The sequence below is a fragment of the Humulus lupulus genome, chromosome 3 (assembly GCF_963169125.1).
Source record: "Humulus lupulus chromosome 3, drHumLupu1.1, whole genome shotgun sequence".
Classification (NCBI taxonomy): domain Eukaryota; kingdom Viridiplantae; phylum Streptophyta; class Magnoliopsida; order Rosales; family Cannabaceae; genus Humulus; species Humulus lupulus.
Window position 1 is genome coordinate 116,037,161 of NC_084795.1, and position 23,224 is coordinate 116,060,384.

The following is a 23,224-nucleotide window of genomic DNA, read 5'->3' on the forward strand; positions in this document are numbered from 1 at the left end:
ATATGTGATATGAGTTGATGTGTTTAGCATGTTGACTACTTGATTATACTGAATGATTATATGGTTGAAATTATGTGATGTAGTATGAGGTGTTGATTTGTCTGTTGATTGCTTATGCTCTGTTGTTGTGTTTTCTTGCTGGGCCTTGGCTCACGGGTGCTACGTGGTGCAGGTAGAGGCAAAGGCAAGCTGTACCAAGCCTGAGATGGAGAGCTTCGGGGTGCAATGTACATAGCCAGCTGTTCGATCACCATGGTCGAGGAGTGGATCAGGACAAGGATTGCCTAACTGTCTGTTTTGCCTTAATATGGCTTGTTGTTGTATCTAAACCTTATGACTTTTGTAAATGGTCTTTAAACTTATTATTTTTGGGATCCCGTCCAAACAGATAACGTTTCTTAATGAAAAATGTGACTTTTGAGACCAAAACATTTTAACCCTAGTTCCTTTATAGTTTCAATAGCTCGTTTTTAATTAAATGACTTGATTAGCAAGTCCAGCACTTTGTAAACACACGGTGTAACGGTCTTAGTTATCCAGGGCGTTACAATCTTATTATTTAAATCCAAACTAACAAAAATATCTTATTTTAAAAAAAAAATGAAATGATAAAACAAAGAAGATATTTTTTTTTGGTTTTGATTATAAATAATTTATTTCCACAAATTTTATTTTTCTTTAATTTAAAAAAAAATATATTTTTTGATGAACAATACCACGTGGTATTGTTCATTGCGTGCAGATGGCTGGGCGTGCGTGCGTGGCTGCAAGGGTGCGTGCAGTGCCCAGGCAGGGCGCACGCGTGCGCGTGTTGGTGCGCACAGTGTGCGCGTGTCATGGCAACTAGTGCAAAAAAATTTTGAAATTTTCTTTTGCAATTTTTCAAACCAAAACCATTTTCTAATTAATTTTTAACATGTCTTACATAAAATAAAGCATATATAAAAATTAATAGCATTGAAAACACTACAAAAATAACCTAAAAATTGCTAATGTTCACATAAAATAAATATGTTTCATAAAAACATGAAAACCATTAGAGAGAAGAAGGGAAAATAACAAATAGGCTTGGAAAAGGACTTGTGTTTAGAGAGAATCTAAAACTATTAGAAAACCAGTGATTAAACTTTTCCATCGTCTGTCTTGACTTCTCTCTAAGCACTCCTTTTATAGACATAATTAGGCCATTTAATTTAATTAAAAAATCAATAAAATAATAGCCATTTTAAAGCCCTAGGTCGAAATTATCATGGGCTTTAGGCCCGTTAAATTTCCCATTTCATTATAAGCCCATTGGACTTAAAATCAAGGCCTATATTATTTTCTATTGATTTAATTAATTAAACATTTATTTAAATCATTTATCAAATTAATTATTTATAATTTAATCCTTGAATTAAACTTATTTATTAATTTAGATACCAATTTATCTTAATTAATAAATCTGCCATAATTTCTCTTTTCTTCTCAAAATTACACAACTCTGTGAAACTATCAAAAATTTACCTGGTCAACTTTGATAAGTATAATTGATAATTAAATCAATTAATTGAAACTATCTAGATGATTTTATCGAAGGTACAATGGGGACCATGGGCCTATGAAATCAAGCTCCAATAAGTTATCATAAATCTAACAAATAAATTTACTAACTTATTAATTCCTCGTGACTCCACTATAGACTCGGAATTGCACTCTTAAATTCATAGAACGCTCTATAACAAGATGGTAACGAACAAGTCAAAGAACTCAAACGATACAATTAGTTAGAATACTAACCACTCAGAATTGAGATTGAATTGACCTATGGTCAACTATATGATATGACTAGAATAGATAATTGTTGACCCTTGTTTTGGTCAACTGACACGGAGTCAAATGCTTGATGTGATGGAAGGTGTTGAAATAGATCTAATGGAAAGAACAGTAAACGACACAACAAATTATAATGGTTCGGCCCCACGAATTGGTAATGACCTACGTCCACTTAAGCTATTATTGATATTAGTTCTCAAAGGAGTGATCAAAGAACTAGGGTTCTCTGAGTTTCACAAGCCTTAGAAGGATGAATAATACAATCAAAGATAATAGCCCTAATTCTCTTGTAAAGCATAAACTTAAATCAACCCAAAAGTCCCCTCCTTGAGCTATTTCTTCTCTATTTATAGGCTCAAGGAAGATTACATAAATTTGTTACAGATATTATTTCCTAAATAATCGGATACTCAGGAATTATGGGAGATAATGTCGGTTATCGTTATAATTGCATAAGATCTTCTCAAAATATACGGAGTATACGACCAAGATGGTCGTATATAAAGTCCAAATGTTACGCTAGGGGAACCTCCCTGGTTGATAGTCGAACAAAACCTTTGCCAGGTGTCAGCCATGTGTTAAAAATGTCTGCCACGTCATCCACGCCTATTCTTTCGATAACATTTGCCCCCCAACTTTATTTATTGTGACCAGCAATAAGTAAACTTAGGAAAACAACCTTTCATGTGCCCCATGAAATCTGTCAGAGCCCTCGTGCATTTTTGGAAACCGTAACCTAATCACGTATAATCAAGCCTCTTCAGTTTCTAAGAAACCACTCCGACGGCTGTTACACTCCCCCATGCTTCGAAAAAGGGAAAGTCATGATTGCTACTTTTTGTCACACTTCGGCTTCTATAAGCAACCCCCTCATTCACCTTATAATCTTTTACTCACCATTTTCTGCCAAGAACTCTCAAGAACTCCTTCCCAGAACTCAGAGCTTCGAAGGTCTCAGACGCCTTGCCGAGGATCCTACAGACCCAAAGCTTCTATTTTTCAGTATCTCCTACCTTCATCTAGGTAATTTTCTTAGTCTTTTAAACTCTTTCAGATGCCATGCATACTGCTTTTGAGTTCTGAGACTTTTCGTGTTCTTGAGTAGAGATATGTGAGGATTTTATATATACTGTTGATGCTTGATTGGGCAGTGTACTTTTCATCTATATAAGTTAGGAATTAGTTTGATAGTCAGGATCATAGGTTTAGGGCGTAAAAATTTGATTTTCAGGCTAGTTGAAAAACTGGGTTTTTCCCGCCCCTTAAGAGTTGAAAAAGCTTCTTTTTAGAAAACCTTTTACTTTCCTTTTTTATCCGTTTTTCAAACTGCTAGCATAAAACTTAGTGTGTTCGGTTAGAATGTTGTTGGTCGATAGACGCGAGCAACGTTATTCCAACTTTCAACATAAGTTCCCAGGCTCTGCGTCTTATCTCCTCCTTTGTCTGTTTGCAGTTCATATGCAAGACCCATGGGGAGGAGAAAGACCCATCGACGATGATCTCTTAGTTCAACTGCTTGAAGACGAAGAACAACCTTCGACTCTAATATCAGATATTCCTTTTTCCCGCCTTAACCTATACACTTCCCCAGTTCCGACCCAAAACATGGCTCGCACCAAAACTAAAGCTCGAAAAGGAAAAACTCCCAACACTTCTTATCAGCCTACTTCTGATATTCCCTTGACCAGTGGTCGAGACGAAAATATTCCTGACCCAAATGTGGAAAGGCATGCCCGCCCTCGACACGCTATTCAGCCGGATGTCGAGTGGCATGTTGTCGCTGAGAGTAGGGTGACGATCAGGATGATCGCCAACTACTTAAATAAATACAATCTGACAGGGGTGACCCTAGTCAAACCTAACCCCGACCAAAGGGCTAATCTGCCTGGGGGTGCTTACAGTGCCTGGTTGCGCTTTCATGTTGAGGCAGGAGCCACTTTGCCTCTTCATGCATTCTTTCAGGGGGTGGCCAATTACTTCGGAGTTGCCCCCTTCCAAATTACCCCAAACGGATATAGAATGCTCACTGCACTCTATATCCTATGTAGCCAAAAAAAATGGCCCGCGCCATCGCCACATGAGGTCAACTACCTGTTCGACCTCAAATCTAACCCCAACCAAGAACGCACGGGGTTTTTCCATCTTTGTCATCAGGAAACCGGGCGTACTTTCCTGATTGATACCACCCATATCTCCAACGTGGGGAGGTACTACCAGGAGTACTTCCTTATGCCTGACCTGGTCGCAGACAACTTGGCTTTCATGCGAGGAGGTAAGATTTTCACATCGTTGGCTTCTTCACTTAGTGTTTTTCTACCACAATGTCTTGAACTTTCAATGTGTTCAAGCCCATGGTTGCGACCAAACCCAACTCCAGGGATGGAGTCATGGGCGGCACTCTTAGCCAGCATGTCAGATGTTGAGAAGAGTGTCAAAAATTTAGTTACAGAGGCGAACCTTAGGCTGGCTGGCCTCTAGGACCCTCAACCAACTACGAGTGGGCCTTCGGCGGGGGATGCTCGTGCCGAAGTGGAACCCGAGCAGTAACCCCAAGAGTCTCCTCCGCGGAGGAGACCCACTGGGGTTACGATCAGGGAACCTGCCGACACTCACCGAGCGGAGAGGCCCTTGGCTCCCAAGGGAAAAGGAAAGCAAAAAGCCACCGAGCCTACCAAACTCTCTGACGACTCGTCGGATGATAATGGTACAGTAATTTCACTTTTAAACCATTTGCCAATTCCCTGTCATATGTTTGACAGGGATGGCAACTTTAAGAATGCTCCCATCTTAAATTCAGATTTCTTCCAGGCAGTAGGTAGTTCGGTATATAATGTAGCGACCAATAGTTGTAGCGCAGGTACTTTACTTGTAATCTTTAGACTTTTATTTTTTGGCCCTGTGTGACCATCTCGTCTTACTGTTTGCATTATTTCCTTTTGTGCTGATATGGACTCCGAGGATGTGTTCAAGCATTACAGGGCAGCCGCTGCCTCTTCTGGCCAAAATAAGGACAACAAGAGGGATCGAGGGGAGAGCAGCAAGACTGCCTCAAAGAAGGCACGAACTAACAACCCTCCGGCTACCGCCCATTCGAAGGAGAACTCACCACCTCCAACACCCCCCGAGCAGCCGACCTCAACTTCCGCTGACCAGCAGCCTTCGTCTAAGGCTCCTAGCAGCCATACATTGCGCACTCCGTCTGAAGGCTCCCTGCCCAGCCTCGTGGTCAGCTCTGCTAGGGAGAATATACAAGCTCTCCAAGCATAGACGCAGCCAGGCAGCTATTACCGAAACCACTTCTATGGAGGCTGATCAAATTCTCAATAGAGGGCTGAATGAGATAGTTAGCATAAGTCAACTCCTGCTGATGTAACATTTATTTTTGATTCCCTGCCTTTACTTTATCTTTTTCAATCTGTCTCTAGGGATTGCTGACCATAACCGCTGGCTGGCGTTGTGCTGGGGAGTTGGTGTCTTGGGGCAGGAACTTTGAAGCCATACTTGTCGAGGCCAAGAAAGCACTCGTAGCTACGAACAACGACCTTACCATACAGAATGGCGAGTTTCTTGTGAAGAAGACGGAGCTGTCCAAGCAGAAAGATGAGCTGCTCGAGGACAAAGCTACTCTGACCAAGGAGCTACTGGAAATCCGGGACACCATGAAGAAGGCCAACGAATCTAGGGAAAAGTTCAAGGAAAGTGCCAAGCTCAACTTTCAACAAGCTGTACAGCTCGAGCTTGATCTGATCGCCAGCAGACAGGAGGTGGAGGAACTCAGAAAATGAGTGCAGGAGCTTGAGGAGGCTGGAGCCAAGAATTTGGAGAAGTACAAGGAAGCCACGTATCTTTGCTTCTACGAGTTCTGGAAGCACAACCGGGAGGCTAACTTCAGTTACCTGTTAGAACGCTTGAGGAGGACTCTAATGACGCAGTGTGCCATTCGTCTGGAAGAAGAAGAGAAGGCTGAAGTGCCTACTTCCCCAGAGATTTCCCTAGCAGCAGGGATAGATGGTGCTGATGCAGAAGCTGGCCCAGCCGTCGACCAAGGCGCTCCTCAAGACCCTCCAGCTCCTTAATCTTTTTTTTTAATCTCAACTACACGACCCACAGGTCGTGTTGTAAAGACAATTTAATTTTTTCTTTGGTTTTGCTGCACGGGCAGCTTTTACTTTTACTTGAACAATTACATCCGAGCAGTACTGCTCGCGGTGTAAAAGGATTCCTTTGACATTATAATATTTCTACTTTATTATAACATATGTTTGCATGATCGAACCTAGCATAGTACTTTGGCTTGATTTTTCAAAATATAAATTTTGAAAAATACTCTTTGTACCGTAGTATGCTTTCACTTATTTTGTTCATGTGTTTACATACCTATTGGTATGCTTTGCGATCGATGTACCTTATATGCCCCCCAAGTGACTGAGGAGCTTTAGGTCCTTGGTCACTTGCCTTAACCAAAACCTGTACGAACATTACTGCTTGGTATAAAATGTAAAACTTATAATACAGCAAAACAACACATGTAATGAACAAATACTTGTAAAAAATTACAAAGTTTGGCAAGAATGACTGGCTGCACACAGTCCCTTATAATTCGCGTATTAAATGGACTAAACATGTCTTTACGAGTGATCTTTAAAAAGATCTTACACGTATAAGCGATTAGCCATATAACATGGCTAACCGTTTTTCAGAACTTGTAAAAAGTAAAAATTAATACCAGCCAGTCCTTTAAGAAGGATTGTTTATTGATAGTACTTGCGCAGGTGTTCTCCATTCCAATAACGTGGAACGAGATCTCTGTTTAAGCGTGCAAGTATATAGGTGCCAGGATGAAGGACTTCTTCAATCTAGTAAGGTCCTTCCCAGTTTGGTCCGAGTACTCCAGCAGCTGGGTCGCGATTGTTTAAGAAAACTCTTCGAAGCACTAAGTCTCTGACATTGAACTTTCTTTCTTTTACTTTGGAGTTAAAATATCGAGTGACCTTTTGCTGGTACGCAGCTACTCGGAGTTGGGCTTTTTCTCGCTTCTCCTTGATCAGGTCTAGGGACTCCTCAAAATCCCCAAAGAGAGGATCTAAGTCTTTATCCTCACTTTGGGCAACACCCTATTTGGTGACTTCATCACCTGATTGGGCTTGTATATCAATGGCCATCTGCAACCTCTCTGGGGGAGCGCTCCTCGATATTCCCTTCTTGGCCTTAGTAATTGAGGCATTATAGCACTCCCTTGCTTCCCTCTGGTTTCCCAACACGCGTCCTACCCCTGAGTCTGTTGGGAATTTCATGGCCAGGTGCCATATTGAGGTGACGGCCCGAAGGTCAACCAGTATGGGTCTTCCAATTACAGCATTGTAAGCCGAAGGACAATCGACCACTATGAAAGTAGTGAGTAATGTCCTGGTAGCGTTGTACCTACTGTTACCAGAAGCCTGATTGACCCTGTTGGAGCGAGTCCCTCACCAGAGAAATCGTAAATTATTTGGTTGCAGGGCTCCAAGTCCTTGACGGACAACTTCATTCGTTCCAGCAAAGATTTATACAGGAAGTTAACTGAACTTCCTGTATCGACTAGCACTCTCTTCACCATCATGTTGGTAATTTGAACATCCACGACCAGCGGATCGGAATGTGGGAACCGGACATGTTGGGCGTCTCGATTAGAGAAGGTTATTTCACCGTCCTCTGACCGAGCCTTCTTTGATGCCCGGTCCTCCACAATCATCATCTCGATATCCTGGTCGTGGCGTAGGGTCCGAGCATATCATTCCATTGCCTTTCCTCTGATTCCCGCATGGTGCGGGCCTCCGTAGATGGTGAGTAAAGTGCCAGCCACGGGGTCAGGCTGCAAAGGTGGCGAGCGTTGGCGTGGAGGCGCCTACTCGTTGCCACCTGGAGTCTCTCGTTGGGAAGCCCCCGAGCCCCGTACGTATCTCCTCAAGTGTCTTTGTCTAATAAGGAACTCGATTTCATCTTTCAGTTGGTTGCACTCATTCGTATCGTGTCCGTAGTCGTTATGAAAACGACAGAACTTGGTGGTATCCCTTTTCGAAATAACCTTTCGAATGGTAGCGGGTCTTTTGTAAGCCACACTGGAACTTGTTGACTGATACACCTCTGCTCGAGACCTGACGAGGGCAGTGTAGTTAGTGAACCGTGGCTCATAACGGTTGCCCTTAGCACGCTTACTCTCAGAGGTAGAAGGTTCGTTGTGGGGTCTCTTCCCCCCATTTTCGCCATTGCCATTCCCGTTGCCTTTACCATTGCCATTGGGTTTTGACCCATTGGCGGTTTTGGCGGGGTCTTAATCCCCTTATCTTTGTTTGGGGTCTTTCCCTCTCTGGCAATGGCATCCTCGAGCTTGATGTATCGATCAACTCGATCCAAGAATTCTTGGGTAGTTTTAACCCCATGCTTCCTGAGGCTACTCCAAAGAGGCGTACGACGCCTAACTCCTGCAGTTAGGGCCATCATTTTGCCTTCGTCTCCCACTGTTTTGGCTCCAGCAGCTGCTCGCATAAAACACTAGACGTAGTCTTTCAATGGTTCTCCTTCTTGCTGGTGTATCTCGACCAGATGGTTTGCCTGAGTTGGGTGCACACGGCCCGCATAGAATTGTCCATAAAATTCCTTTACAAACATCTCCCAAGATACAATACTTGTAGGAGGGAATTTAAAGAACCACTCCTGTGCAGCGTCAAAAAGTGTTGCAGGGAAGATCCTGCACCGAGTGCCTTCGGACACCTTTTGAATGTCCATCTGTATCTCAAACTTGTTAACATGAGATACCGGGTCACCATACTCGTCAAAGTTTGGAAGTGTGGGCATTTTAAACTTGCTTGGAGTTTCTGCCACAGCAATCCTTTGGTTGAAAGGAGTGCCCCTTCTCCTGTCGTACTCAATGTGAGACATTCTTCCCCCGACCAGCTGTTGTAATGCTTGGTTCAGGGCATCTATCTGGGCCTGAATGGCTTCAGTAATTGTCGGGCCTCTGGTGCCAAGGGAATGTACTCGTCATGCCATTCTCAGCGGTCATTGAGTACATCCCTTAAGTCGGCGTCTCTTCTCCATTGCTCACTTGCTCCGAGCTGGTTAAAGACGTTGTTTTGTCTGGGCTGCCCCCCAGCGTTACGTCTCACTTGTTGGTCTTCTCTAGGTGGTGGGCTTCTGCCTCCACCTCTCTCTTCATTCCTCCGACTGACATTCCCTTTGCCTGAGTCGACCTCATTATACCCATGGCCATCTCTAAACCTCGATTGGCTATGGTGGGACCGACTGTCCCCTCAGTTGCCTCCTCGGGTTGGAACTTCCCGAGCATTAGAGGGAGGCCTGCGCTGGTCGGTAGGTCCCTGTGCATTATCATGCCATGGAGGGCCCCTGACCGCAGAGCTTATCTCCAAGTTCCTTCTGTTGCTAGAAGGACGCTATCCCCTACTTGGTCGGTGCGACTCTTCACCCCCTTAGCGTCTAGGACTGCGGGGCTACTGCCCGGCCCTATTCTACCTTGGCTATGGGGGATTGCCTTGACTAGCCTGGATGTAGGTTGCATCTCAGGATCCCTAGGTAGGACATCATCCTGAGGCATTGGTGGCTGCTCTAGCCTTTGAGGGCTCGTTGGCTGGATTGGAGGGCTAGGATTGGGACCCTTTTGAGGTAGCCCATTCGAGGGTTGGCAGGCTACAAGGCAGGTGCAGCCTGATTCCTAGCCAATTGCAAGGCTACTTCGAGGGCTGCCATTGCCTCCCTCTGACGATGGTCCATCTCCGCCTGTCTTTCAATCAGCTCTTGGCGCTGACGCTCTATTTCTTACTGCTGTCGCGCCATAGTCTCCGCAGCACTTTATTGACTGGCCCTCAGATTGACCAATTCATCTTGCAATACTCCCAGAGCATTTCTCAGCGTTTCGGAGTCCAGTTCCTCCTCATCAAACTCCAAGTGTGGCTCATCCTTAGCCACATTCGGAGGAGGAGGTTGGGATGGGGCAGCGCCAGCCGTCTGCCCAGTCTTCTTGGTTGTCTTTGACATTAGTACTTCAACAACCTCATCTCAAGCTCTCAATGAAAGCACCAGAATGTTGACCCTCGTTTTGGTCAACTTACATAGAGTCAAATGCTTGATGTGATGGAAGGTGTTGAAATAGATCTAATGGAAAGAACAATAAATGACACAACAAATTATAGTTGTTCGGCACCATGAATTGGTAATGACCTACGTCCACTTAAGCTATTATTGATATTAGTTCTCAAAGGAGTGATCAAAGACTAGGGTTCTTTGAGTTTCACAAGCCTTAGAAGGATGAATAATACAATCGTAAGATATTAGCCCTAATTCTCTTCTAAAGCATAAACTTAAATCAGCCCAAAAGTCCCCTCCTTGAGCTATTTCTTCTCTATTTATAGGCTTAAGGAGGATTACATAAATTTGTTACAGATATTATTTCCTAAATAATCGGATACTCAGGAATTATGGGAGATAATCTTGGATATCGTTATAATTGCATAAGATCTTCTCAAAATATACGGAGTATACGACCAAGCTGGTTGTATATAAAGTCCAAATGTTAAGCTAGGGGAACCTCCCTTGTCGATAGACAAACAGAACCTTTGCCAAGTGTCAGCCACGTGTTAAAAATGTCTGCCACGTCATCCATTCCTATTCTTTGGATAACAATAATAACGATATGTTTACTTATCTTATCAACTGTCAATATTGGTGCTGTCCTATGTAACAAATACATCCGATCTTATCTACTTTGCTAATGTTCTGGAAAGAACATATCACTCTAATGTGTAAGTAGATCATATCGTAGATTGGCAAGTCAATGAAAATCCTGTTCACTGACTAATCTTAGGACTAACTTATTTTGAACATATAATCATATTTATATTCCACTGTGATTACGTCAATATAAATAAGATTAGCTATATGCTCGGGATTTAATAGAAGTTTATATTAAACAAATAATCATGAAAATAATACATGTGAGCAAAGTGATTGACCAAGTCAAAAAATGATTTCTATTATTTTATTGATAATAAAATGAGATTACAAAGAATTTGGGTTTTAATTAGGGCATAAAACCCCAACATGAGGCCAATCTCGAATAGCCTCGATCATAGCTGGGTTTACTGCTACTCCCACCTTAGACACTATAAGGCCCAAAAATCCCACCTTCTCTAACTAGAATTCATACTTCTTAAACTTTGCATACAATTGGTACTCTTGAAGCCTCCTTAGTATCAATCTCACGTGTTATTAATGTTCCACCTTAGATATAGAGTAGATTAAAATGTCATCAATAAACATTACCACAAATTTATCCAGAAAGTTCTTGAAGAATCGATTCATCAAATCCATGAAAGCTGTTGGAGCATTTATGAGTCCAAAAGACATTAACAAAAATTCGTAATACCCATACCATCGCTTTCAACTAATGGTACCCCGACCTCAAGTCAATTTTAGAAAATACTACCACTCCCTGAAGTTGGTTGAAGAGGTCATCGATTCGCAGTTGTAGGTACTTGTTCATGACTGTGACTTTGTTAAGTTCTCTATAATCAATACACATCCTCATGCTCCCTTCCTTCTTCTTAACAAACAACATTGGAGAGCCCCATGGGGAATAACTTGGTCTTATGAAACCTTTGTCCAACAACTCATATAGTTGTAGTTTCAGTACCTTTAGCTCCGTCGGTGCCATTCTTTAGGGTGCCTTTGATATGGGTGCAGTCTAAGGAATCAAATCAAACACAAATTCAATTGCCCTATCTAGTGGTAGGCTGGGTAAGTCCTCTGGAAAAACCTCCACGAATTCACACACCACGCGAACGTCCTCAGGCCTTAGCTCAGTTTCTTTTCTCTTATCCACTACGTTTGTGAGATATGCTTGGCATCCGCTGTGAGGCTTGTTGTGTGCATTTAAGGACGAGATTATCGGTGTATGAAGTCCTGCTGTGTCACCCACAAAGGTGAACTTCTCCTTGTTGTCTAGCTTAAACTTCACTGCCTTCTTGTGACAGTCGACGGTTGCTTCATACTTAACCAACCAATTTATACCAAGAAGAACCTCGTAGTCTGTTAGATGCATCACAGTAGACCATGAACTCCCTGCCCTCTGTGGAACCACAAAAGATAGGTGCAGAGATGAACTTATCCTTCATAGTCTGAAAGCTTTCTTCACACTTCTCAGTCCATGTGAACTTTTGGTGTTTGCGGGTTAAGTTGGTCAAGGGTGTGGTGATATTAGAGAAACCATCGATGAACTTCCGATAGTAACTCGTTGGGAATTACTTGTACAGGATCTTATTTATTTTCATGTAAATCATATATTAAACAAATTAATATAAGAAAACATTTCTCAACCTATTGGAAATTACTCATACAAGAATTATTTAAACAGAGATAATGATAAGAACACTTACATTATATGTTGCGAAATGAATAAGTCCTTCCTTCATGTAAATCAAAACTAGATGTTCTATTCTCTTGTTTTCAACTTTGACTTAGCAATCCTTTTATAGGCTCAATTAGGTCACTTATTTAATTGAAAAATCAATAAAATAATAGGTAAATACATCCCTTTCGTCAAAATTCTCATGGGTTATAGGCTCGTAAAATTTCCCATTCAATTATAAGTCCGTTGGACTTAAATTCAAGGCCCATATTATATTCTATTGATTAATTATTTAAATAATTATTTATATCCTTTATCAAATTAATTATTTATGATTTGAATCTATATTCAAACTTATTTATTAATTTAGACACCAATTTGTCTTAATTAATAAATCTGCCCTAAAATCTCTTTTCTACTCTAAATTGCATAACTCTGTGATATTATCCAAAATTGAGTTGGTCAACTTTAATAAGTCTTATTGATAATTAAACAAATTAATTGAGACTATCTAGATGATTTTATCCAAGGTATTGTGGGGACCATGGGCTTATGAAATCAATCTCCAATATATTATGATAAATTTAACAAATAAATTTACCAACTTATTAATTCTTCGTGACTCCACTAAAAGCTCGAAATTACACTCTTGAATTCATAGAACGCTTTATAAAAAATATAGATATGTTATTAGTTATCCATTGTTAAAACCATAATTATCACTCAATCATCTATAGACGGTCTATAAAGAGATGGGACTAAAATATCATTTTAGCCCTCATTGTATTTTATCCTTAAAACACTTAGTTCATTGTAAATGATATTTTAGTAAACTAATATTAATTATTGAAATGAGATCTCTATCATTTAGTACCTCCAACCAAACTAAAAGGAAAACATTATTTTACTTCTTCACCAAAAGTTAGAGATGTTCATATCTATGATTAACACTCTCACTCAATTATACAACCGAGTTGGAAAATGTAAGTATGGGCTAGTGTGTATGGTAAGCTAGTAACGAACAAGTCAAAGAACTCCAATAATACAATCAATTAGAATGTTAACCACTAAGAATTTAGATTGAATTGACCTATGGTAAACTATATGATATGACTAAAATATATAACAATGATATGTTTATTTATCTTATCTGCTATCAATATCGGTCCAGCCAAATGTAACTACTACATCTGATGTTATCTACTTTGCTAATGTTATAGAAAGAACTTAACACTACAATGTGTAAGTAGATCATATCGTAGATTGGCAAGACAGTGTAAATCTTGTGCACTAACTAATCTTAGGACTAACTTATTTTTGAACATATATCATATTTATATTCAACTGTAATAACGTCACTATATATATGGTTAACTATATGCTCGGGATTTAATAGAAGTTTAAATTAAACGAATAATCATGAAAATAAAACATGTGACCAAAGCAATTGACCAAGAAAAAAATGATTTCTATTCTTTTATTGATAATAAAATAAGATTACAAAGAAATTGGGTTTTAATTAAGGCATAAAATCCTAACAAACTCCCACTTGCACTAATTTAAACTAATGCCTTTATTCTACTAATCATATTTCCTTTATATGTTTATCAAATGTAGCTTCTAGCAATGTCTTTGGAAATGGATCTACAAGATTGTCTTCAGTTGCCATCTTCATAACCTTTTCATCTCCTCTGGCCACATATTCTTGAATTATGTGATACTTCCTTTCTATATGCTTATTCCTCTTGTGACTTCGAGGTTCTTTCAAGTTGGTCATCGATCTTGTGTTCTCACAAAACAACACATGCGGTTTATCCATATTTGGAATAAGACCAAGGTATGAATAAGAACTTCTTTAGCCAGACTATTTCCTTAGCTGCTTTAGATGCAACTATGTACTCAGCCTCCAAGGTGGAATCTGAGATCGCAGACTACTTTACGCTTCTCCATATCACAGCTCCACCCTTAAGAGTAAACACCATTCCAGAAGTAGACTTCTTGTAATTGACATCAGTCTGAAAATTTGAATTAGCATAGCCTACAGGGTTCAAAACACAACCCTTGTTGACTAACATATATTCCCAAGTCCGCTTTAAATACTTTAGGATATGCTTAACTGTTATCCAATGTTCCGATCTTGGGTTTGACTGATACTTGCTCACTACTCCCACTGCATAGCAGATATCTGGTCTAGTACACAACATGGCATTCATCAGTATTCAAACTATAGATGTGTACAAACCTATTTTCATTGCATCTTCCTCTTCATGAGTTAAGGGAGATTTCCTTTCTTGGAATTCGTCATTGAGATAGAGCTAAGAGTTTGTTCTTTCTTGGAATTCCTTTCAAGCACTTTATCAATGTAATGAGAAAAGACTTCCTTTCAAGTACTTTATCAATGTAAGCTACTTAAGATAGAGCTAAGAGTTTTTTCTTTCTATCCTTAATAATCTTGATACCTAGAACATAACTCACTTCACCCAAATCCTTCATCTGGAATTAAGTGCTCAGCCAATTCTTAACATTGTTTCCAACGAGTAAGATATCATCTACATAAAGAACCAGGAATACTACAATTTAATTTTCCTTCAGTTTGTAAACAAGGCTCATCAATATTTTGTTCAAAGCCATAGGTTTTGATTATCTCATCAAACCTAAGGTTCTAGGATCGAGAAGCTTGCTTAAGTCCATAAATGGACCCATTCAACTTGCAAACTTTTCCTTCTTTTCCAGGTACTTTAAATCCTTCTAGCTGATCCATATAAATGACTTCGTCAAGCTACCCATTAAGAAAATCTGACTTGACCTCCATTTGTCAAATCTCATAGTCGAGAGCGATTGTTATGGATGGGAGGATGCGAATGAACTTGAGCATGACTATTGGACTAAAATTTTCCTCATAGTCCACGCCTTCTCTTTTGGTATAACCCTTTTCCATTAATCAAGCTTTATAAGGTTTGATCTTTCCATCAACACCTCGTTTCTTCTTGTAGATCCACTTCCATCAACACCTTGTTTGAGAATTTTTCTGATTTCCTATGGATTAGATAAAGACATGAGTATCTGGAGTAATCGTCAATGGTTAACCCCCAAATTATGACAACCACTAAGCGGTAGTTGTAGCCAAAGTCAGGCAGTGAATCCGCAAGGAGGTAACCTAAATCCAAAAGATTAGTAGAAATGCAACACAAAAAGTTAGCAACATGAAATAAATAGAAATGAAAATGAAAATAGATTTGAGATTTTTTTGTTTGTCTTTTTTGGTAAAATGATAAAAATGAGATTGAAAGAACATAAATAACTCAAATATATTATATTAAGAACATAGTAAATCAAAGTATCAAAATGACATCACTAGCATATGAAATCATCCCTAACCTTCCTATGAAGGTTAGGCCATTATGCTCATCATTCTCACAAAATTCTAAGATGAAAGTATGAGAAGAAAGGAGTAAAATTTTTTCCATAGTTTCTTTACTCTTAAAATTACATACCAAATGTGAAAGAAGAGTCTCTATTTATAGAAGAAGAAAAGGGCTAAAAAGAAATTAAAACACAAATGGTATTTAAAAAATAAATCTGAAACATTAATAATAAAATAAGATTTTGAAAAATTAAATCTTATTATTAATGTTAACCTAGCTATTTTAGTGAATGGTAAACATGCATATTTTTTCTAAATCAACACAAAATGTGAGCTTTACAACTCAAAATGGAAGGTCCAAGGCCCAAAGAGCACACAAAGTCGGCTGGAAAGTGGGTGGTGGCAGCTCGGGCTTGGACCCATTCGCAACCAATAGGAGAAAGCCACGCGGACGGTTGGGCTAAAGGCAAGGAAAAGGTAGCAGGTGGGTCGGGGCTGGGGCTCCAGGCGGACAAGCGCGGGTCACGAGCGGGTAGGGGCGTGGGTCTACAGGTTAGGCTGCTCACAGGTTCGCGGGTCAAATTGGGACTTCAGGCTGACACATGGTACTTTAGGGGTGCGCCAGGTGGCGCGCTGGGGTGAAGGGAAAACCAGGTAGGCCTTGGGTCTTTTGGCCGAATTGTGAACCAATTTTATTAAAAAATTCCACAATTTTGACTATATTTTCAGTTCTATTTATTTCCTTCTTGATTTTTATTAATGCCCAAATGAAATTATTTCCTAAAAATTAAACACAAATTAAATTAAAATTAGTATTTTCAATTATAAAATATATTACAATAACTCCATGAAAATATTAATTTAAAATTAATTTGTTTGACACTTTAAAACTAATAAATTGACATTTTTGAGCGTTTATCACAACCCCCAACTAGCATATTGCTAGTCCCTAGCAATTCAAGAGAAAAAAAAAATTATCAAGTTGAATAATCAAGTCATATCAAGAAAAACAATCTAAGCATTTCCAAAATATCAGCAAGAAATCAGAAATTACTGTCTAAGCTACTTCAATTTCAATTCCAGAGTTGTGTGTGTGCACCAAACCATATTCTTTTATATCGCATGTCATAACATAAATAGTATTGAAAAATCTCAAAAGTATAAAGGTCTCAACTCCAAATTCCTCATGGAACCTCTTCAGCTAAATTCTTCGGGTATGCCCTCACACAAGGTAGCTCTTCAAAGCAAGATTGCCAAATCTTAGTCCTTCTATTGCCTTAGTCTATGTGATTTGATATTACAAGAGTAGACTCAATAGAACCAGGACTTTCATTGTCAGACAGAAGGAGGAGTTCATCAAGATTGTTGAAGTTGCTTCGCAATTGAACCTCCTCGGGAATTAAAGTGTCAATCATGAATTTTTGATAACATTCATCATCTTCTCAGTGTTGTTTCCTGATGCGAAAGATATTGAATTCAAGAGTCATATTTCCAAACGATATCTTCATTAGGTCATTCTGACAATTGATTAAAGCATTTGCAGTAGCAAGGAATGGTCGTCCGAGGATAATAGGAATTTTTGACTCCATGTTTACCACAGATTGGGTATCAAAAATAAGAAAGTCCACGGGGTAATAGAACTTTTCAATTTGACCTAAAACATCCTCAACAATACCCCTAGGATTTTTGGTGGACCGGTCAGCAAGCTGTAGCACAACAGATGTTTGCTTCATTTCTCCAAGACCGAGTTGCGAGTACATAGAGTAAGTCATGAGATTTACACTTGCGCCAAGATCAAGTAAAGCTTGGATGACTTCATGAGTCCCAATTTGGCAAGATGGTGGGACAACCGGGATCTTTGTATTTCAATGGTGTCTTTTGTTCAATCACCGCACTCGCTTGCTCAGTCAATAAAGCAATCTTCTTGACATGGTGCTTCCTTTTTTCAGTACATAGATCCTTGATGATTTTGGCATAAGCTGGCACAGTCAAGTGCTCAAGGATTTCTGCTCGGTTATCAGGAAGTTTCCCAATAGGTTTCGAAGCCTGGGGAAATGGTACTTTTGGAGAAGCATTGAGTGGTGCATTCTCAGGATTACCTTTTAGAGTGCAGGGAGAGGTGGTTTTTATGGATGGTTCATGCAAAGTTTTAACACACCTAGTTGTGATGGCATTTACTTCCTTAACATTTGGATCATTGGAATTTAAGGATTGGCCCATATTTTGGCCTTGCACATTGAATTTAGGTTGGGAAGGAAGTTTGCCTTTTTCTTGAATGGCCAAGGATTTAGTCAATTTTGAGAATTGACATTTCATTTCCTTGATTTCTTCCATCATTTATTATACGCCCCTAAGGCATTGCATTGCTAAAGCATTGCATTGCTCATCATAAACCCCCTTCATTTCATTAAAAGCTAAACAGTCCTTAGCTAAATGCTCTGTCCCTCCACAAACAAAGAAAGGTTCTTGGGGTTCCGCTTGAACAATCATATGTAGTTTTTGGCCACTTTTTGTCATTAAGACCTCAAACTAAGTTTTCAAAGCTTCAAGTTAGGCCTTAACACTATCCTCTTCTCGAAGTTGATAGGTCCCAGATTGTTTAAGTCGGTTGGTACTATCAGCAATACTTGGACCAATCCATGTGTGAGATTATTTCGTAGTTTCTTCGAGATATTCAAGAGCATCGTCTGACCCTTTTTCAAGGAATTCACCATTGCATAGCATTTCTACAAATTGGCGTTCATGACTTGTGAGGCCATCATAGAAGTAACTGACCAAATGCTAGTTCTCATAGCCATGGTGCGAGCACTAATTTAACATATCCTTGAATCTTTCCCAGACTTAATAGAACGTTTCATTGTCCTTTTTGGAAAATGTGGAAATTTTTTATTTTAAACTATTATTATTATGGCGAGGGAAGTGTTTCAAAAAGAAAGATTTGGTCATTTCCTCCCATGTTTCAATAGACCTAGGTCTCAAAGAGTATAACCAGCGTTTGGCTTTGTCCTTCAAGGAGAAGGGGAAAAACTTTAATCGCACAGAATCGACATTTTCAGCTCGGTTAAAGAACGTGGCTACTACTTCCTCGAATTCTCTAATATGCACATATGGGCTTTCATTTTCCATTCCATGAAATGTGGGCAAGAGTTGAATCATGCCAGGTTTAAAGTCTAACTCGAGCATATTCGAAGGGAATATAATGCATGAATGTGTGGAAGTGCCAGTAGGATGTAGGTAGTCATTGAGAGATCTTGGTTGGTTGCAAGTGGATTATTATCAAATAAAGGTTGTGGAGAAGCAGGAATGGTGGAAAGAGTTTCGGAAGGAGTGGTGGATGAATTGGAATAAGTTTCCCTAGAATTTTCGTGATGACTCATTACATTTCAGAAATCAGAATTAAATTTTTTTTTTATATATATAATTTTTTTTTTTGTTAAACTTGTTCTCAGGTTGATTTGGAGGTTTTAGGGTGATCTCCAACTCCTTACTAGAGCTCCCCGAGGATACTGAGTAAGTATGATGGATCACGAGTTAAATCTTTTCGACCAAACAACCTTTAAGCGGAGTAAAATTGCTTATTTTGACAGAACAAGCATTGTTTTCTTATAGTAATAAGTTCGAAAATGTATTAGTGCAAAAGTATATGCTCGAAATGTTCCCATGTCAATGGGGAAGGTTGCCAAGGACCCACACTTGCTTAGACAGAACTCCCCGAGGTTCCCAGGTATGTGTGGGGTGTAGCGCTATCACAAACCTTATTTAACAACCAATCTTTCTAGACAGAATAATATCCGTTTTTACCATTTGTAATATTACAGAATTATTCCCAATACTAAGAGTTTTATGATTGAAATTTTATGAATAATTTTATGCTTTTTTTTCAAGGAATAACTAAATTCAAAGGAAGACTAAGGCAAAATAGAATTAAATGTCTAAACTAAAAAACCTAAAGCAACAAAATAGTCAATCACAAAAACAAAGTATAGAGAATTGAAGTGAAGATAAAATAATAAGCTTAGTCTTTTTTTTTACAAATATTTATTAAACTAAAAAAATAAAATAAAAATAAAACAAATTAAGAAAGGGAAATGAAATTAAAGTTAACTAAAATGAAAAAAAAATTATATATATATATATATAATTTTTTTATGTAACAAAAAAGAAAGGAAAAGAAAAATAAAAATAAATATATATTTTTTTTACGTTTTTCTCTTTTTTTTTTTGTTTTTTATTTATATATATGTATATTAGTATATATATAAAAAAATTATTGTTTTACCGAAAAAGAAAAAAAATATATAAATAATTTTTTTTGGTTTTTTTTTTACAATATTCAAATTAACTAAAAGATAGTAAATAAAAAGAATACAATATACAAATGAAAGAACACTATACTAACACAATATTAAAACAAACAAAATTACAAATAATGTTACTTAAATCTTGGTAAAAATTCTTCTAAAACTTTAGAAAAAGTACATCCATGGCAACGGCGCTAAAAAAATTTTAACACCCAAAGGAGGTAACCTAAATTCAAAAGATTAGTAGAAAAGCAACACAAAAAGTTAGCAACATGAAATAAATAGAAATGAAAATAGATTTGAGATTTTTTTGTTTGTCTTATTTTGTAAAATAATAAACTGGGACAAGATAAGTGAAATATAAATAAGATGTAATCAAGAGTTGAAAAATAGAAAGGTTGCAAGAATCATCCACATGCTTGTTTAGTTACTTAGTTACTTGATTTACAAAACTACACAAGTAAATAGTTTACATCCTAACATTTACATGGAAAATCTAAAATTAAGGTCCGTATTATTTTCTAAGAAAAGTAAATTTGAGTTATAAAGTTATTTACATTAGGAGAACAATGCTAATTTATGAAAAAAAATCTAAAAGTGGAAAAATACCCAAGGGCAATAATGCAATAGAAGATTAGACATAAAATTATGTATCAATATTAATTTTACTAATTACAAACACATAGAAAGAGCATGACTAATCTTATATATTATTAGCGAAAGGAAATAAAGATAGCAAAGAAAAAATGAGATTGAAAGAACATAAATAACTCAAATATATTATATTAAGAACATAGTAAATCAAAGTAGCAAAATAACATCACTAGCATATAGAATCATGTAAGATTAGGCCATTATACTCATCATTCTCACAAAATTCTAAGAAGAAAGTGAGTAGAAATTTTGATATAGTTTCTTATATCTAAAAATAACATATTGTTGACGCGGTTCTTCGCCAACAGGTAATTAAGAGAAGGAGAGAAAATGATTAGTGCTAAATGTGAACCGAAATAGATATATGATCTTAGAGGACAAAAGGGTTGACTCAAGACACGGTTTTTAAGTGGTTCGAAGGTTAAAATCCTTTTACTCCACTAGTCAATATTATTGATCTATACTGAGTATTTGGTCACAAAGTATTTCCTACAAGAGATTATTTTTCCAACCCCTATCAACTCCCAGGGTCTCCATATTTATAGGAGAAGGCACCTGGAAGTTGGTAGGGAGGTCATCCCGTGACCTTCTTAATTGTCGTATCAATTCTGTGACATTCATGATTAATTCCTAAACCTGACACATAAGTGTGGTCAAATCAATAGGTAAGGAAGTAATGGGCCGCACGGCCCAACCCAATCGTGGGTGTCTGAATTATGCACGTTCCTGCTGCGTGTCCGAGAAGTCAGGGGGATATCAAACACGTGATGCCTGATATATGCACGTTTACCTTGCGTGTGTTTACTTCTCAAGGGGTCATAGCTCCATATCCAGCTCGTACCGCGAGCTGCATACTGGGCCCGACCTTCGGCCTTCAGGGGGCCTGCTCCAGTCTTGGACAATGGAGGCGAGACCTTTGGGAATCCTCGAGCTAACGACAGAAGCTCCGGTCTTAGGGGACTTCATGAGATAACTACGATTAGTCAGCAACTCGGCTTGCTAATCAGCCCGCGGGAAAACCAGGGCGTACATCTGCCCCCCAAGCTCCTGCTCGTGGTATACCACGTCGTATATAAGACCACAGTAGGGGCTTTTGGACTTCCCCATGAACTCTTCGCATTCCACCTTTTATGCAGGCGTCTGATACGTGGAACATCGTGGGTGGTGATGGTATGTCTTACGAGAACCGCATTTAATGGCCTAGCCTATGCTCAGCCGTCGTTTCGTATTTCGAGTGGAGGGCCTCGGATCCCCCATCAAGGCCATCCAACGGCCCTCTATACGTGATCCTTTACGCATATAAAAAGGGGTGGCCACCCTACGCATGGGCCACCCTTTCATTTGAAATTTTTCAATCTTCAAGCTCCTCTTCTTCTTCTCTCTATATCTCCAGAAGAACGAAACCCTCGACCCTGCTACTGCCACTTTCAGCGTTCAAGAAGCTTAGGCGCACGGATTTCTCCGAAACTTCAGAAGTTATTACACCGACGTAGCTCTTACCAACGCAACACCTTCGTCTACCTTCCAGCCACACACTGTAAGTTTCCTGACCCTGTGTGTTTTGAAAATATGTTACTGTAGCTTAGGTAAAAAAATTTACTGTTGCCGCATGCAAGGGTTTGCTGGGTTTTGTGGATATGGAGGGTGACACCCTTTTTAGGTTAGGGTATATTTGTTGTAGGAAATCGCTTTAGAATATGGGTCTCAGGATGCTTTTTCTGGGGAAAATTTCTGGGTAGGAGTTTTGGGAATTTTGGGTGCAAAACTGGGTAGCTTAGGGAACATGCCTCACAAGCGGTTTTGCAATTTTCTGCCTACCGAACATTTGCCCCCAAGGAAAATTCTATCCTGACCCTCCTGACACACGAATCCCGAGTAATCGGGGATCGGTTGGGAGCACAGGCGCGTGTTCATCGAACCGCGTGGTCCCACTCTCCACGGGCTGGGCTTACCTCAGCTCGTGTAAATAATAATTGCTTTTTCCTCATGCTTGGGTCGCCTTTTTTGAAATGTTTTCTTTTGTTCGTTAGGCGACTAGATGGCTCCAAAGAGAAATCTCCCATAGAAGAACATCAGCAGCTCGGCCTCCCAGCAGGACAAAGGGAAGGCGGCGATGCCTAGCTCCTCGATCCCCCGCTTCGGGCCGACAGTGGAGAAGGAGGTCGAGGTGGCCCTTGATGCCTTCTTTGAGGTGGAAAGGATCGTCTCGAAGATAACCGACCAGGTGAAGATGAACAAAATCTTCCTTTCCCACAACATCGCCCTGGGGAAAGCGTCCGTAGTGGCCCGACCTGCTTCAGAAGGTGAGCGGAGCTACGCGCCGCTCGACGAGTCGTTCGCGACCTGGAGTGGTGAACATTTTAAGGCAGGGGCCTTCCTTCCACTGGATCAGTACTTTGCTGATTTTCTTAACTATGTGGGGTTGGCCCCATTTCAACTCCCCCCCAATTCCTACCGTCTGCTGGCAGGGTTGAGGTATTTGTTCTAGAAGCACGAGTGGGAGGTCCCCACTCCTACAGACATTTTATACTTCTTCTGCCTCAAAGCCAGCCCGGACCAGCGGGGGCGAGGTGACGGGTTCTACTACTTAACCCAGTTTCCCAATACGGCGGCGATTATCGAGCTGCCCAGCCATCCCAATGACTTTAAGGACCAGTTCTTCATGTCAACTGGTTTCCGGAAATGCGAGCA

The 23,224-nt window shown here is 39.5% G+C and overlaps 1 non-coding gene across 1 annotated transcript; it reads left to right on the forward strand.

Moving 5' to 3' along the window:
- Positions 1-18,369: 18,369 nt before the first annotated feature.
- On the forward strand, positions 18,370-18,477 carry LOC133828254 (small nucleolar RNA R71). Its single transcript, XR_009890883.1, has one exon. It is a non-coding gene; the product is annotated as a small nucleolar RNA R71 (small nucleolar RNA).
- The last annotated feature ends 4,747 nt before the right edge of the window (positions 18,478-23,224 follow it).